Source organism: Ostrea edulis, chromosome 9 (genome assembly GCF_947568905.1).
Source record: "Ostrea edulis chromosome 9, xbOstEdul1.1, whole genome shotgun sequence".
Classification (NCBI taxonomy): Eukaryota; Metazoa; Mollusca; class Bivalvia; order Ostreida; family Ostreidae; genus Ostrea; species Ostrea edulis.
The window spans coordinates 22,280,476-22,287,597 of NC_079172.1; positions in this window are offsets into that span (position 1 = coordinate 22,280,476).

Below are 7,122 nucleotides of genomic sequence, written 5' to 3' on the forward strand. Positions count from 1 at the left end.
CATTGAACATGATTGTCAAGTTTGCAGAGATATGTTGTTTTTAGGAAGCCATCACAACTGACGAGATAAATGCAGTTCTTTGTTTTGCAGGTAACGTTTCCTAAAATATTGTAACTGCGACCCATGGCATAGCTGATAAGCTCTCAGTGTCAGAGCTATATTTGCATCATGTAATTGACATCCGAGATCTGAACATGCTATGAACCCTCAATTATCTGATGTTTTCATTATAATCATCACCACATCTATCAGTGTTTTTAAGGAATTCCTTTACGGAGTTCTTTGAAAACAGCAATTCGTTTACTGCAATGCAGAATTGGCAACTCTTAGAATACCAATACGGTTTTTGAGAGTGGGTTTGTAAGTAAGGACCAGTAGAACCCTCTCATTTTAATGTTTTTCTTGTACTGGATGACGAAATGTTCAAATATGTGGGGTTTGTGTGAAGGTTGAATTTAATATTTCCGTTTTGAAATATGACTGTGGAAAGTACGAGGTGTGAATTTTTACAATGAAGTAGTGGGAGGAGTTTGCAACATGATAGAATCAAGAAGACTTTCACGATCGTCAAATCATTCTATCTCATTGTCATCGATGAAACATAGCCATCATGGTAGTCTAACTGTTGGTTGATTTTGAAGGCTTCAATCCAGTTTCCCCATATAGATGTGCCATTTCAACTCCCATAGCTATGCCTTTGATTTGCAGGTATTATTCACCATTGAAGTTGAAGTTACTAAACGTGTACGTTTAAGAAACCGAATGAATCATTCAGTTGAAGGACATTGAATGACCCTAGTATTTCAAACCTTTCTACACGCCTCGATATCCTCATCGGGTGAAACTTTAGTGTAAAGGAAAGTAACTTTCATGGTCTTGAGGGAGTTGTCTAGCAGGCCCATTGAGGAGATTTATTTTATTTATCAGTCGTGTCCTCTGGCATTGCCCTAAATCTTCTACACGCTGACCAAGATATAGATCGGATATCCGATGATCCTGACAATAGGACGACCTAGTATGCCTTCTTAGTGAATTTTAGGCATTAAATATAATTGTCCTGATATACGGTCATTGAGACAAAATGCTTAAAAAATGCCACCCCTCTCACTTTTTTAGGGATCGTTTTGGTGATCTTGGTAGAGAACGCCTTGCTGGAACAGGATCGCAACTTTTATAAAAGTGTTCATTCGAAATCTGTTCATGAGCCTCTCTTTGTCTATAAAAACATTAGATCCATTGTCTGTCTTTCTGATCACATATCCTGGTTTTCAATGTTGACCTTTCTACTGTTGTACTAGTAATCTCATGTCAAATCTGAAAGGATTTTGTTGACACCCTCCTCAATTGCACCGGTTGTGGTATCTAAATGATAGAGTGTTCGCGTCGTGAAATCGAGCCCCGCTCGTGCCATGGCCGCGTCAAACCTAAGACGTTAAAGCTGACATGAATTAATAAATATAGTGTAATTCTATATGTCCGCCATATTTCTTTGCTAATCCGCCATATTAGTTGGATATTCTATTGTTATATGTATCAGGGTTCCCATGGTATATAAGGGGACGAGTTTTGCTACGCTTCACTTCACATCAGTGTCTTCGATTTACCTGTGCGGGTAGCTTCGACAGGTAACACGTACGTCTCTGATACTAATTTATAGGACATCAAGAAGAAATGAAACCACGTTTTGGAACACGACGCAGTGCTAAAAATTACAATAAAAATATCGTACAGTAGTCAATCATTATAAAAGCTTTGGATAAATAAATATAGAATGCCTTTTCTTTACGTGAATGTGCTTACATTTGCAGTAAATATGTCAAAACTATACAAAAAAAAAAAACAAAAAAAAAAAAACAAAAAAAAAAAAACAACAACAAAAACGCGCAGAGATATTTAATCTATTATCTATTGATAAAATGGAATAAGCAAAGGGTATAAAATCTATACCATTCACACTTACTTCAAGCAAAATGCAAATACATAATTGCTACTGTACTTATAAACATGACATGGTCATGTATGCTCGCCACAAAAAAGCATCGAATGCGGACGACTATTTACCTGGGTCTACTCGTAATATCTGTAAAGGACCGCAGATGTACGTGTACACTTGTCGAAAATACTCTAAGTAGTAGTAGAACTCCCTTTATTTGAATAATCCATGAAACAAAACGATAAACTCCACTTGTATTCCAACAGTAAATACCATTGTCCATTGTACAGACTGCGACACACCTCTCCCGTGCCGATCAGCTATCTTCAATCAGGGGAAGTATCAAAGTATTTACCCTGTATTTTGCACGAATCCTTGTACCGTATGATTTACTGGTTAAAGTATTGCAGATTTATAAATCAGGAAATCATTTAGGTATACGTAAATTGTTTATGCATATATAATTTGCATATACAACACTGTACGAGTGTATGGGATGAGAGAGAGAGAGAGAGAAAGAGAGAGAGAGAGAGAGAGAGAGAGAGAGAGAGAGAGATTCAATCGATGATCTTGTAATAATCGTGCTCTTATCAAGACAAATTATATCGTTAATTCAATAAAAGAGAACAGTAACTCAATATTGCTCTCATTAATTGATAATACAGATTTATTTGATTCATTTAAAGCACGCAATAATTAAAACTTATCTTTAAATAATGTTATTTTCAATTACTTCATTTTATGCTACTTTGGCGCTCAATAGATCTTATATATCTATGCCATTTTGCGTTATTACATTCTGCGTTGAATTCGACTCAAATTGTACTAATGCAAAATGTAATTGAGTTTATCATAGTATGCATCGTTATCAAGCACATATAATCAAGGGGAGGGGACAAAAGTGTCTGTCCCCCACCTTTAATAACACTATCCATTTCTTTTTTTGTAATGCAAATAAAAGATATCTTGGGCGACAACCCCCCCCCCCCCCCCCCCCCCCCCCCAGCTTGAAAGTTCTGATATAATAGTAGAAGACACAAACCACCACCAATTAAGAAAATGAAGATATTATGAGGCGCTCATTTTTTTTCTTCTGTTTTTTTTTTTTTTATTAGCATTGTCCATTGTACAAATAGAAATTAAGTGCATCATATTATATACTTTTATAGGTAAGATGTACAATGGAATATAATCACTCATACCAACCATTCATACTCCACTCATACATTTCAAAATTAACTGAAATTATACCAAAGAAATAATTATTGAGGTTGCTATAATAGTATCAAAAAATATGTAAATTTATACAAAACATGCAGTAAAAAATATACTATTCAGTGGGTTCAAATATATTGTTCCACAAATTCCATTGTTTTTCAAAAAATAATTGATTGGAATTGTAAATAGATAAACACCTTTCAATACTGTATTTTATTTTCAAATGGTTCAAAAGACCTAACATGCTTAGTGTTTTACCTTGTAATGAGGTATTGAAAATATACTGTTTAGTATACAAAATAATAAAGTTAATTTTCATGTTGTCTTTAGTAAGTGGTAATTCTCCTAAAATTATATTTTAAAAATTAAAACCAATCCTTTTTGAAGTAGTCCTGTAAATATGCAAACTTAAAGCTCTCCAAAGATCCAGTACCTCATTACAACTCTCAAACATATGTTGAATAGTTTCTGTTTCTTTTTTACACAAGTTACAAACATCTGATGTTTTGATTTGAATTTTTTTGAGATAGTAGCCGACAGGAAGAATTCTGTGAAGAAGTCGATACTGTAGCCACTGTACAGAGGAATCTGATGTAGTTTTGAAACAAACTTTGAAAGCATCCTTTATGCATATATCATTGACACCATGGGGAGATAACTCTACATTCCACTTTGGTATTGAAGTAGGAGTTACCTCAGTTGTGTTTATACAATTGTAAATAATATTTGTACATCTGACATTTGGCAGAATATTTTCAAAATAAAATGGTAAATAAGGAAGACAAATTTTTAACATACAGGTCCTCTCAATTTTCAAAATCTTGAAGCATTTCGAAAGAGCACAAATAACACTATTATATTGCATCACATCTATATCAGAAATATGAAACTTCTGTTTAAACATGGATTTTGATGAGGAAGTATATTCATCAGACAAAAAATCCCCAACAATTTTAACACCTTGTTGGTACCAATTCTTTATAAAAATACCTTTACCACCAATGTTTATGTTTGAATTATACCATACTGGAATAGTGAACATTTTATTTTTCATACTCTTATCTTGATCTATTTTCTTCATAACATACTGCCATGAGCTAAAAACATCATTCCAAAAAATATTATTTTTGTTCATTAGAACATTTGAAATATATGAATCTCCAAAATCCAAAAGGTTTTTCACAACATTATTCCCATTAAAGGCATAAAATATATCTAACCAAGGTTTATCACTAGTAGTTACCAGTCTTTTCATCCAAGAACATTTAAGTGATTTGATGAAGTTATCAATGTTCACCATCTTTAAACCCCCAGAGAGATGGTCCTGGGTAACTACAGATCTTTTTACCTTGTCACACTTTGATTTCCATATAAATTCAAAAACGTCTTTACACAGCAAAGAAATTTTTTCTGTATTGGGAGTAGGAAGAGAAATGAATATATGGTTAAATTTAGGTAAAATAAGAGTTTTTACAACAGTGACTCGACCAATGGGGGTTAAAATTCTTCGTTTCCATTGTTGAATCATAGACTTGATTTTTGGTAGAATTATGTCATAATTTATTTCAGTGATAGATTCTAAATCTACTGAGTATTGAATACCAAGTAAAGAAAAACTTGTTGATCCCCAATCTAGCTTCCATCTTGGATGGTGAAAGACTTGGTTTGAAAATTTCTTAGATCTTATGAGGCGCTCATAGTAGAGGACTCTAACCACCCCATCCCACCCCCAACTGAAGAAAATGAAGTGTAGGGGGGAAATTACTGAGGCAGTCGAAGTAAAAGACTCTTTAACCCTTCACACCCACATTAGGACTTTGAACATCGGACAAAACATCTTGGTTTGTTTGGGTTTTTTGTTTTATTTTATTGCTGTTTTCGTTCATCTTTTTTAATTAGTATTTTGAATGGCAAGAAATTTTGAAGAATCCAATTTTCCATTTTTTTCTTCCTGTTGTACCCCCCCCCCCCCCCTGAAAAATGACGATATATTTCTGGTTATTATGTGTACATTTTGCTTTGCAACACATGCATGTATACTAATTGTATGGTGTAGAATTGCACCCTTTACCAAGTGTTCCTTCATTTACATAGTGTAAGGAATGGTAAACCAAAATCACAAAACAAAATGCATAAAGACCAAGATATTTTCAAGCGTAGGAACTTCATTCACGAATACATAAATACATGTATTCAGAAAAATCGCATGCATGCATTGCAGGACTATAGCATATGTGTGTTTTAACATTTCTGTAACATGCCATAATGATTACTTTCAGGCTTCAGTGTAATTTATTCATAAATATTTTCATTTCGAAGATCTGGCGCAATGGATATATATTGAAAATAGACATACCGCTGTACGTCGAAATTTCAAATTCAAATGTATGCGATAAGATGTTACTATTCATAAATCAGTAAAATTCGTGTTGAGGTTTTATTTGATACGATACAATGTCAATATATTATAATGCATAAGTAGGATTTGCAAAAGGTAAGAGTATAAACCTTTTCTTTTTTCATTATTAGTATCAATATCTATATGATCACGAAAAAACATTATATAATTTATATCCGGATTCATATGCCGATTTAGATATCAATAAAAACAAAGCTGCATAGTGGGGGTGGGGGTGGGGTGGGGTGGGGGGGGGTGTTCTAATGAGTCTGATGAAATTAAAAGAAGGAACCCCACATTTGCATTCAAACTAGACGTACTTCAAATGAATTCATTTCTGCTCTGACTGAAAGCATGATTCTAAATTCGGGAACGAATCTTGCATACAAAATAATTAATAGGGGAACACATAAATTCGAGCTCCTTTGGAATTTAATGAAATGCATATATGCACCTTTCTTTCAACACGAATTGATATGTTGTTTCAGACACGTATACAGGGGGTTGAGGTGGACAGGGAGGCTGGTCTGCTCTCTCCACTTTTTTGACAATTTACTTTTTCCCGTTATTCTAACATACAAAATCACTATTTTCTATATGCACAGTTCAAACTAATAGTTTTTTGAAAAAATGTAATGAATTCAATTATAAGCATCAACTCCTTGGAAGTTTCCGATATATTGTCAATCACAAATTTTTAAATAGCTGGAAAATTTTAAAGCCTGTAAGCTTACATTTATATCATTGATCAATTTTCTTTCCTTCTGTGAAATGATATATTGTACATCGAAGTAGGACGCTCTCTCTCTCTTTCTCTCTCTCTCTCGTTCAATCAATAAATATGGACATACAGGGACCGTAAATAAATAAGTATGTGGTTCCCAACGAGACAATAAAACTATATTTTCGTTTATACATTTCCTTTTATATGTGTCTTTGTGTAATCAACTGTTTATTATGGATTGCAAATGTAATACCCGCATTTTCACACAGATGTATATTTTCGATCATTATTCCCTTATTTGTATATCCAAGTTTGTATATGATCATCGATAAATTTTGAATTGTGTACGCAATATATCCAACCAGATACTCAGTGTATATGATTAGATTCCCGATTTCTATAAACTGCAAAACCTCGACCAGACAAGCATGCAATATAGAATTTTTTTTCGATTCTGACATCTCCCCTGATTGAAGACACCCAGTTTAGCACGGGTGAAGTGTGTCGCAGTCTGCATAATGGAATGACAACGTGTTGTAAAGTTCTAACGAGATACAAATGGAGTTTGTCATTTTGTTTCGTGGATTTATAAGAATAAAGAGAATCTAATATTTTCGGTAAATGCACATCTCCGATACCTGTTGAATAGACGTCCGTATTTGATACGTTTTTTTTTAGGGCGAATATGCCATGTGCATTACATATTATGCATATGGCATGCACCTGTAAGAGTGTATTTTGCAAGAATTGATATAAATAATATATTTTATGCTCTTTGCTTATTCCATTCTATCAGTATGTAATTGGCAAATGATTTCTCCGCATTTATTTCATAAGAAACTGTAAATA